Here is an 11,338-nt window from a genome sequence, read left to right as displayed (position 1 = left end):
TTTAATGAGGAGAGTTATTTCCAGGATAATGATTTGGTGCATGCAGTTGACACCAGTGGTCGAGCTTATGAGGTGAAAGATGGTTGTCCAGTTGAAAAAGAAAAACTTGTGACAACAGAGGCAGAAGAGGTGTTAGGTAATGAGGTTTTAGGAAGACGTCCTAAGGGACCAGTGTATACCTGGAAGTGTAGTAGTATTTGCAGTGTGCGACAGGATTCCATCAATTTGCTTTGTGATTTTGTACGGACATTTAATAAGAAAAGTTTAAAACAGAAAATGAAGTTGTTGCAAGAATTAGATCCTTGCAGAGTGAGAGAAGTGACAGGTTTGCATGGTCATTCACTGGCTTGTCTTTCCAGGAGAGTATGCCAGAGTGTTTTTCATCATTTCAGGATGCTAGCAGTGCATCATAATAAAGTGAGGAAATTAGTTAGAATGTTGTATTATGCTAAGAGTCCAGCAATTATGCTTAAACAATTATGCACTGCTCTTTTGCATGGTTCTGAAGTAGATGTGAAGAATATTTGTGAAGAAATTGAGTTTTGTTACATTGCAAGTAAAGAGGAGAATGTTGATATTGACCCAGAAGAAGAAGGTAATGTGGAAGATAGTGTACAGGTTTCCAGTACAGATAATTTTCAGAAAGAAATTGCCACGTTTCAGGTGAAATCAAGTGAGAGGCCTAATTTCACATGTGTGTGTTGTCGACGCACTTATTATAAGAATCAGACTAAGTTAGTGGATTTATATGCGAAAAGTGAAAGGGAAAATAATAGTGAATGGAAGGATTTTGCAACATACTTGATGGTAGAAAATTGTTTTGATTTGGGATCGGATCAACGTGTGTGTACTTATTGTTGTAACAAATTAAATCAAAACCGGATGCCTGCTAGAGCGGTTCATAATAATCTGGAATTGGTTGAGATTCCTTCTGAATTGAAGGATTTAAATACTTATGAATCTATTTTGATTCAAAGTATCCATCCCTTTCAGGCTATTGTACGAATGGAGCCAAAGACAGGGAAATTGCCTCCATCAGATTTACAGAGAGGATTAAAGGGAAGAGTTGTTTATTTGCCTCTAGATTTGAAGAAAAACATTAATACAATTGGAGTAGAGAAAGTGGAAGAGGAACCTACCTCTGGTTATCTTAGTTAATGGGGTTCCGACAAAGAGTAAGAAAATCTGGCAAGATTTAGTGGATGTTAGGAAAGTCAAAAAGGCAACATTGTATTTGAAGAATAACAATAAGTACTACAAGAATGTATATGTTGCAGAAGAGGAAGTAAGTGAAGAAGAGGATAGCGATTTGTGTGCTGGTCAAATTGAGAAAGTAGAAGCCTCTAAAAATGAAGAAATATATGAACATTATAGTGTTCATCCTTTGCATTCCAAGGAAGTCATGGGGAATGCTATTGAGTTGTTTCAAAGGAAACAAGCCAAAGGAAGTCCCATTAGTGTTTGGGAGGAAAGTTTGGAAGCTCGGTGTTTCCCACAGCTATTTCCAACAGGTCAAGGAGGAAGATATGTTGAGGGACCTGATCAAATTCCTGCTTCTGAATACCGGACTTTACAATTGTATGCAGAAGATCCTAGGTTTCGTCAATGCATTCCCTATTTGTTTCATCTACTGTTTGAAAGCGATCTGTCTGGACTGTCATATGCAGTGAACCACATCTTGAAAAGTGGTGTACAGATGCAAAATATCTCGGCAAGGGACTTTATGGATAAAGTCAATGTGCAAGACAGTATTTTGGATTCTCACCTGATTAATCTCATGGCGTGTCAGCGTGGTACTAATGAGTACTGGTACCGTCGTCATGGTGATTTAAAATGTATGCTGAGGAACTTAGGAACTCCCACATGGTTCCTCACTCTCAGCTGTGCCGAGTATGGCTGGGAAGACTTACTTGAATTTCTACGAGAGGCAAATGGAAACATTGAAAATATCGAATTCAAGACACCTGGAGAACTGTGCTCTTTGGATCCAGTGAATGTATGCAGGTACTTCAATCATAGATTTAAAGCTATGATGTCTTTCCTCATGAACAAGAAAAATCCACCTCTTGGAGAGGTGTTGGATTTCTTCTGGAGAAAGGAGTACCAAGCAAGAGGTGCTCCTCATATACATATGCTGCTGTGGATCAAAGATGCACCCAAATTTGGAACATATCCGGATGACTTAGTGATGAGTTTCATAGAACAGTATTCTACATGTGCTGTTCCAAAGGCAAAGGAAGACAAAAGCCTAAGAGAACAAGTTTTACGCTTCCAAAGCCATCGTTGTGGAAAGTACTGTCGTCGTAAATTCAGAAACAAGGACAAGTTCTACACAAAATGTCGTTTCGCCTTTCCACGACCGGTGATTTCTAAAGGAAGAGTGAACAGTTTGATGTCTTCGCTGCGACATAATGTGATGAAGAAATCACCCAAAAATACCTACAATTTGAAAAGGAACGAAGAGTCCAAGTACATCAACGACTACAACCCAGTGATTTTGTCCATGTGGAATGCTAACATGGATATACAGTTTGTGGCTGATAACTGTATGGCTGTGGCTCGGTATGTGACATCTTACATCACCAAAAAAGAAAAGACAGAATTGAAGGATATGTGGGAGGACATTTCCCATGAAAAGAGCCTCAGTAAGAAGTTGTACAGTTTCAGTCTGCAGATGTTGTCGCATCGAGAAATAAATCGGAGCTTACGGATGTTCTGACCGGTTGTCTTCAGCAAGTCTCTATGCCAAATCCAGGAGTATCATTTGGGCGAGTCTTGGTCTTGCTGCAACGCGTAATCGAGTTCTGAAACCTGTACGGGAAATTGAGTATTTGGCGGAAAAGGAGCCAAACAGTACAGATATTTTGAAGACCAACATGTTGGATACATATTATCCAAATAGAAGCAGTCACCTCGAGAATGTTTGTCTGTATGAGGTTCTACAAAATTACATATTTAAGAGGAACATCAAAGAAGATATTGATAAAGGAGTGTATGCTGTAATTGGAAGTGAGGGATGTCTGGTCAAGCAAAGAAAATGCCACTTGGTAAACCATCGAAAATTGAGTGGCGAATCTCCTGAAAGAAAAGAGTTTTTCTATTTAGCACTTTTGCAACTTTTCAAGCCTTGGCGTGCAGAAGAGGAACTACTTGGAGATTTCCTCTGTTACGAAGACTCTTTCAATGCCGCCAAGGAGACCATAGAATGTCCTGTTTTTCCCAAATATCTAGAAATGTTGAATGCGGAAATCGAGCAGGAAGCAACGATTGCAGCTGAGATTGCTGGAGACAGTTCTCAGGACAGTCAGAGTTCTGTTTCATTGAGTCAGGATCCACTAGGAGGACCAGTTATCGAAAATTAAGCTGCCACTGCCATGATTGAAGTGGAAAGAGCCATGGCACATGCTCAGGAGGATGCGGTTAACTTAGAAGACTTGGAAAGACAACTAAACGTTGAGCAGAGGAAAATATATGACGAAGTTACCAACCAAATAGATCATGGATTAAGTCATGAGAAGAAAGAGTGCTCATGTACGTCGTTGAAGCCTGTCCGACTGTACGTGAGTGGAGAAGCGGGAACTGGAAAAAGTTTCCTCATTAAAGCAATTTCATGTTATTTGCAGAAAAGGACTGAGTCATCGCTGTCTTGTGTTGTCACCGCTCCAACTGGACTGGCAGCACATAACATTAAAGGTATTACTTTGCATCGTCTACTGATGCTGCCAGTGGAGCATGATAACAAATTACAATACCACAAGTTTTCTGGAGATGCTTGTTGTGAAGTTTCAAGAGTCTTGAGGAAAATGAAACTTCTTATCATTGACGAAGTAAGCATGGTTTCCAATGTCATGCTTGCCTTTGTGTATTTGAGAATGCAAGAAGTTCTCAAAACAGAGTATGATGTGTTATTTGGTGCAAACACATCATTGTTTTCGGTGATCTTCTGCAGCTGACACCAGTGAAAAGACAACCTGTGTTCAAAATGCTCACGCATGAAGATACCAGGAAGTGCCTAGGGAGCATTGGCAACGTCAATATATGGTTAAACTTCAATTATGCTGAACTGCGTGAAAATATGCGTCAAGCGAAGGATGAAGATTATAAGAATATTCTACAAGATGTTAGAATCGGAAAAGTGACCGAGCATGGGAAAGAAGCTTTACATGCACGATTACTGTCAAATTTGTATCCAGAAGAAGACGTTGTGCCTGAGAATATTTTTCGGAAAATTACTGAGAAGAAATCTGGAATATGTTTGATGCCAACTCTTGCAGAATGTGCCATCTTCAACAACAAAATGTTGAATTTAGAAAACCAAGAGATTGTGAAACTGGAAGCTATTGACAGAATAGAGCATATGGGAGCAACAATTATTTTGTCTGACAATTTGAAATCAAAATTGGATTCATTAGAGAAGACTATATCTAAAACTGCTGGTTTTGAAAAGACTCTGAATGTGTGCTTAAATTGCCGTATAATTTTAAGAAGGAATTTACATGTTGAAAGAGGTCTGGTAAATGGATCAATGGGTAATGTTGTTGATTTTGAGAAATACAGAAATAGAGATGGAATTGAATTTTTAAAAATTAAATTTGATGGCATTGAGGAAGTACAGCTAATTGGTCGTTGCTCTGCTAGGTTTTTGCTTGTAAAAGACTTATATGTTCGCCGTAAGCAGTTTCCTGTTTGCTTGGCATATGCGGTGACAATCCATAAATCGCAAGGTTTAAGTGTAGACAGTGCATTGGTGAATATTGGCAGTTCTGTGTTCAAGGAGGGTATGGCATATGTGGCATTGTCACGAGTCAGAACTTTATCGGGATTGTACTTGATTGATTGTGATGTCACAAACATTTGTGCGGATCTAAATTGTGTTAAGGAATACAATAGGTTAAGAAGAGAGTATGCGCCACATTTGCCTCAATATCCTTTGTTTGAGAAACGTGTGGTAGGCCGGAAACGAAGAAATGTGACCAATAGTAGGGAGGTTGTAGCAAAAAGACGAAAAGTCGATGAACCCGAAATTATAAGCAGAAAAAAAATGGATTCTGTTGAAGATGTTGTTGGTTTTCAATTTGAAAATAGTTCTGGTGTCAACTGCTATGCTAATGTTGTGGTTAATGTTGTCTTTTCTCTAGAAACTTTAAAAGAAGAGATTGTGGTCAATTCGGATCAAAGATTTTGCAGTTTGTTGAATTCTGTGTTAGAGAAATGTAGCACTGATAGAACAAAAATAGAAAGTGTGTCTGAAATTCGAAATCTGTTAGACAAATGTTCAGGTCAAACGCAATTCTCTCAAAATATTCAGCAAGATTGTCAGGAGTTTTTAATGTATATGCTTGATGTATTGCAAGATGAAGGTGTAGATGTAGATCACCTGTTTGGCCTTTCTTATCAATGGCAGCATGACTGCGAGAACTGTAGGGTATCAAGTACTACTAGTGTAGACTCAGAAAAATTTATATATTTAACTTTGCCAGACAGTAAATCAGTGTCCTTTAATAAGCTAGTAAAAGCAGCCGATTACAACATGGAGTGTAGCCAATGTAAGTCTGAAATGTTGTCCACATTATTTATACGAACATATGGCCAGTATGTCATTTTAATGTTCCAACGATGTAGGCCTGATGGAACAAAATTGACAACTTTAATTAAAAATTTTGTGGCTTCGCAGTTGTCAATATCAGGAAGGACATTTGTAACTGCAGCAATTATATATCATGATGGTCCTTCAACAACATCAGGACATTACACAGCTTATTTGAAGTCTAGAAACGGCTGGTCATTCTGCAATGATTCTGTTTTAACTTTAAAAAAAAAATTGCCTTTTGACCTTAAAAATTCTTACCTGGTGTTTTTACAACCAAAATTTTAGGGAAAGAATCTCGGGATTTGCTCTGAGGAATTTCAAGAGGTTCTAATGGCTCCTACACTATTTGGCCTTGAGGATAAGTGTAGTACAGAGTCAAAATGTATTTTTGAGTTTTAAGTAGTTACTGAAAAAAAAGAAGGTTTTCTTACAGAAAGTGGTGGGCACGGATTAGTTAAAGGACAACAGAGTATTTCCCAAAGCAAACGGTGTTCTTACCATAACACTTGACGTCATGGAAAAATAACTGCACTTTGAATGAGTTCAGAACAACTGTTTCTTTTAATAAGCTAATTCAAGCAGCCAATCAAAACATGGAGTAGAGGTAATGTAAGTCTGCAATGCTGTCAACATATTTTGAACAAACTTTTGGTTATAATGTCATTTAAAAATTCCAACTCTATAAACCTGATGAAAATAAGTTTTCAACTTTAATTACAAATGTTGTGGCTACACAGTCGTTGATTTTAGGAAGAACATTTCTAACTGCAGCTATTATATGACATGATGGTCCTTTGACAACATCCACTTATTACACATCTTATTCAAAATGTAAAAAAAGCTGATGTTCCGGAAATAATTCACATTTCACTATGAAACAATGTTGCCTTTTTATTTAAAAATATTCTTACTTTCTGTTTTCAGAAGAAAGAATTTAGGGTAGGTAACTGGCCTATAATGATTCTAGGAGTTGATATAATTTTATGTACTGTTTTAAATTGCTTTGTGATTAAAAGTGATGTAGAGAATTAAATAATTGTAGTAGTCATAGAGGTAGTGTAGGTCTGCTTCATAGTAAGCAGTATCAGTGTCATAGGAAATGTGGAACATGAGTGAGCAAGAAGGGTGAGATATTACTAGTACAGGATTGTGAAAGTGATCTTGAACGTTTTCTTTCTGAAAGTTGCGGAAAAAGAAAATGACGGGATTTGCTTAGAAGAATTCCAAGAGTTATAAATGGCTCTTACACGATTTGGCCTTGAGGAGAAGTGCGGTAGAGAGCGAGAAGTCATTTATTGTATGTAACATATTTGTCAAAACGATTGAGCTTTTCTTTCAGAAAGTGGCGGGCTGAAAATAATAACAGCACAACAGAGTATAAGCTGTTCATAGGACATCCTTCGACGTCATGGAAAGTAAGTTACTTTTGAGGAGCTCTGATTTCTGATTGGTTATGTTATATGGGTTTTTTAAACACAATCATTTTGATTGTGTTTTTTTTTCCCCGCTGTTATATGATGAATACCTTCAAGTCACTGTTTTTAGTGAAATTTGATATATTCTGAGAACAGCAAAAATAAACCATTTAACATGTATAATTAATTCTGTACTTTTTGTATTTATGATATACATTTAGAACTGTGTAGGAGGCATGGAGAAACTGAGGCTTCTGTAAGTGTCAAGGGAGGTGAGTAATGTACATTGCTCTGTTGCATACAGTCCTCACCTTCTGCGTACTCTTGGATATGCTAGACTACATCTGTACAATGAGATACCTAAGCTGAGGAAATACAGATGATGTGATTGTTAAATGAGCAAAAATATTTGCACGTTTTTCAATTATATCACCTGTGTTTCCTAACATTACGAATCACATTGTGCAGATGAGGTTTAGGCCTGTCCAGGGAGACAGAGGAGGTCTGGCCTTTGTTCAAGAGTGCAGTGGACATGACTCACTTCGTTGGTAGGCCTGCACATGTATTATCTCCTCTGTACTCTTCAACAAGCCTAAATTTAATCTGTAACTCTGAGTAGACCTAACCTCAAACAAATCTCTGGATAGGCCACACCTTATCGGCATCCTGAAACAATCATTTAAAATGTTAGGGGCAGTTTTATGATGGCCGTGCACCTCTTTTGCGCTGCCGTTGTGTCACTTTTGTGACACAGCAGCAGTGCAAAAGATGCACCATGTTGCAAGATAGGCCTCACTTCATCTGCAACAAGATACTGTTAGTTTAAAATGTATATATTTAGGACTGTGTAGGGGCATGGAGAAGCAGAGGCTTCTGTAAGTGTCAAAGTTGTTGCATACATTGGTCACCTTCTGCGTAGTCTTTCATATACTAGACTACATCTGCACAATGAGATACCTAAGCAAAGGAAACACAAGTGATGTGATTGTGGAATAAACAAAAAAAATTGAACGTTTTTCAATTACATTACCTGTGTTTCCTAACATTATGAATCACATTGTGTAGATGCCTCACTCAGTCTGTATCTGACACTCTTTCCTTCACTTCCTCTGTCTCCTCTCTCCCTCACTCTCTTTTCCTTATTCACCCTTTCCTTATATAGTTTACCTTACTCAGTTTCTTTTAGTAGCTTTCACAACTTCAATTTAGTTTTCTCTTCTATCCTTCTTTTCTGTCACTGAAAGTATCTTCTTTTTTTTCTCTTAGTAATTTACTCTATTTCAATTTCTTTTTGTCTCTGACTGTCTATCACCGTTTCTTTCTCTTTTTTTCTGCATGTTTATCCCTAACTTTATTTCTTTGTAAAATTGGATGATTGTCAATCTTTTCCCTTGTCTTTTCTAATTTTTAAATACATGTTTTAATATTTTTCAAATTTTTGTTGTTTCTTTCACAGATTGAAAGTATAAAAATAACAAGTGACTAAGTTAACAACAATTATAAGGTAAATGTTTTGTACTCTTTTCGTTACATTTCTATCACATTTAACTTCTATTAGTTCCACTGCTTCATTTCTTTAACCCTCAGTTTCCTGCCTTTGCTAATTCCCTCATTCCTTTCTCTATTACTTACTTACTCTACTCCTTCCACTCTTTTTCTCAGTCCCTCTGTTCTCATAGTTCCTCACTCCTGTTCACTCACTCTGTCTCTATTACTCTCACTGTCTCTGACTGATCACTCTTTCACTACTTGTTCATTATGCTTTCTCCCTGTAGTTCAAGCACACTAAGGGGCATATTATCAACACAGGCGATAAAATTATCGCTGTTTTTATCGGCAGAAAACTGCCGCAAAAGTGGCTTTAGCGGCAGTTTTCTGCTGCAAAAGCGGCTTTAGCGGCAGATTTCTGCCGATAAAAGCAGCGATAATTTTATCGCCTGTGTTGATAATATGCCCCTATGTTATTTACATTTCTTTGCTGTTTCAATCATTCCTTTTCTGTCACTTCTTCTTTTCTGCTTTCTGTTTTTTCTCTCTGTTATTCCACATGTTTTAACCTTAGTCACTATCATACATCTTGTTTTATTCCTATTTACTTTTGCTCACTGTTTTCTTAACACTTTCCCTCAGGATTGTTATTTTAGTCCGGTTCTATCCCTACCTCTCATTCCACATCCTTTACTGTTTTTCTTCTTAATTTGAACATTCACTCACATTCTCTAAGAAACTCTTGTTTATTATTCTTCTACTCTCCTTTTTTTCTTTCACTTCCTTATCTATTTTGTTTTTCACAATTATACCCTCTTCCATTTTTTCTTCGGTAAATAGATCTATTAAACAGTATCTCTGTGTTACTCCCTCTAGCTGTCTTTCTTTTAACATTACTCGCTGTTTCCTTTCCTTATACTTACTCTTCTTTTTTAAAAAAAATGAATTTCTCGTTCGCTTCCGGTTCGCGTACCGGCGCGCGAACCGGGGAGCGAATCAAAAGAAATACAGGTTGCCAGAGTGCTAAACATTCTAGCAATTTTTTATAAAGGGGAGGTAGTTCTGAAAAGAACTTTTTTTTAATTATTTTTGTTGTTTTATATTTTTTTTATTATTTTTCTGAATTTTTTTTTACTTTTTTTGTATTTTTTGAACGATTTTATATTTTTTTTGTTTTTTTGGGGGGGAGAAACGAAAATGATTCATTATAAAGGGCTCAACAGGAGCAACAAAAAATTTTTTTTATTTTCTGGGGCGTTTTGGACAATCATGATTGTCGATAGCTCTGTTGATTAGAGTGATGCTACTTTCTCTGTAGCAAATCAATTGGCCGCAATAAACGCAGACTTGTTTGATACTCCCAAACTTCATCTGTATATTTGGGACCGTCTCTCTCGCCTCTGGTCCCGTCACTGCCTCTACATTTGATGTTCTGGCCACAGGAGGGGGGTTATCCTGCAGGTCACGTACTTGTGCAGCACTATAATTATTAGGGTGCCACCTCTGCATATGGCGATGCATGGTGTAATTGCCATAGCTATATTTTTTATCTGTCCCTCTGGACAGATCTTTCTTGCAGATAAGGCAAGTTACATAGCGGGCATTCACTTTCTTTTGGCCCTGGGGAAATGAATAAAATTGCCATATGAAATCTTCCTTTATATGGGAAATTCTTGGCTCCTCAGGCAAAAACTGCCTCTCCCCTTGCATCTCTTCCTCTTCTTCCTCTTCTTCCTCCTCTTGCTGAATGATAATCTGAGGAGGTGGTCCTCTCTTCCTAGGAGGTGGTGGTGGTGGTGGGGGTGCACCAGCTGCAGCTACAAGACTTGCCATTTCTAGTAATCAAAAAAGGTCTTCCTCTCACAAAGTTGAAAGTCAGAGTGAGGAAACAAGGAGGGGTTTTCATCATTTGGGAAAAAAAATAGTTCTAAACCAATGAAAAGTGTTATTTTTAGGTCACATGACCTAGCCTTACATCATTAGGAAACCAAAAGTGAAATGAACCAATGAAAAGTTTTGATAACAAGTTACATGACCTGTTACGCTTACGTTACGCGCTGCGCGCCGCGCCCCGGATCGCTTCCGGGGCGCTGCGCTTCGCGCCTCGGTTCGCGCTCCGGAGCACTTCCGGGTGCGCTAACGCGGCGCGTCATAAGACGCATTACGCGAGAACGCCATACGTCGCGATTACGCAACACAATGTTGTTTTCTAACGCGGCAGTTGCGCAAACGGAACGTTTACCGGTTCGCGGACCGGGTCGCGGCACCAAATTGAGCTAACGGGATGCTACCCGGTTCGCGGACCGGGAGCAAAACAAAAAAAAATAAATAAAAAAATACATAAAAAATTGTATTAAAAACATATAAAATATATTTTTCGAATTAAAGAAGAATACATTTTAAAGCTTTTGATATTTGCTATTAAAAAACCATTGAAATTCACTGAAAAAAACCATAGGTTATAGACCATATATAGTTAGGAATTAGCATTTACAAAACCTTGAAAATTCACTGAAAAAACCATAGGTTATAGACCATATATAGTTAGGAATTAGCATTTACAAAACCTTATTTTACTCACACAAAACCATTGAAATTCGCATATATAGTTAGTTGTACTAACTATATATCGCGCACCCGCAATCCACTGCTGATCATGTCACATATTACATCATTCATGACATGGTCAGTGACATCACTGATGACATCACTGATGACATCTCAAATGACATCACTGATGACATCACTGATGACATCTAAAATGACATCACTGATGACATTACTGAGCACATCACTGATGACATCATTCATGTGATAATACGATGAACCTCTTCAGACTCTAATA

This window comes from Lissotriton helveticus, chromosome 3_1 (assembly GCF_964261635.1).
Source record: "Lissotriton helveticus chromosome 3_1, aLisHel1.1, whole genome shotgun sequence".
Lineage (NCBI taxonomy): Eukaryota > Metazoa > Chordata > Amphibia > Caudata > Salamandridae > Lissotriton > Lissotriton helveticus.
This window is presented reverse-complemented; position numbering follows the sequence as displayed.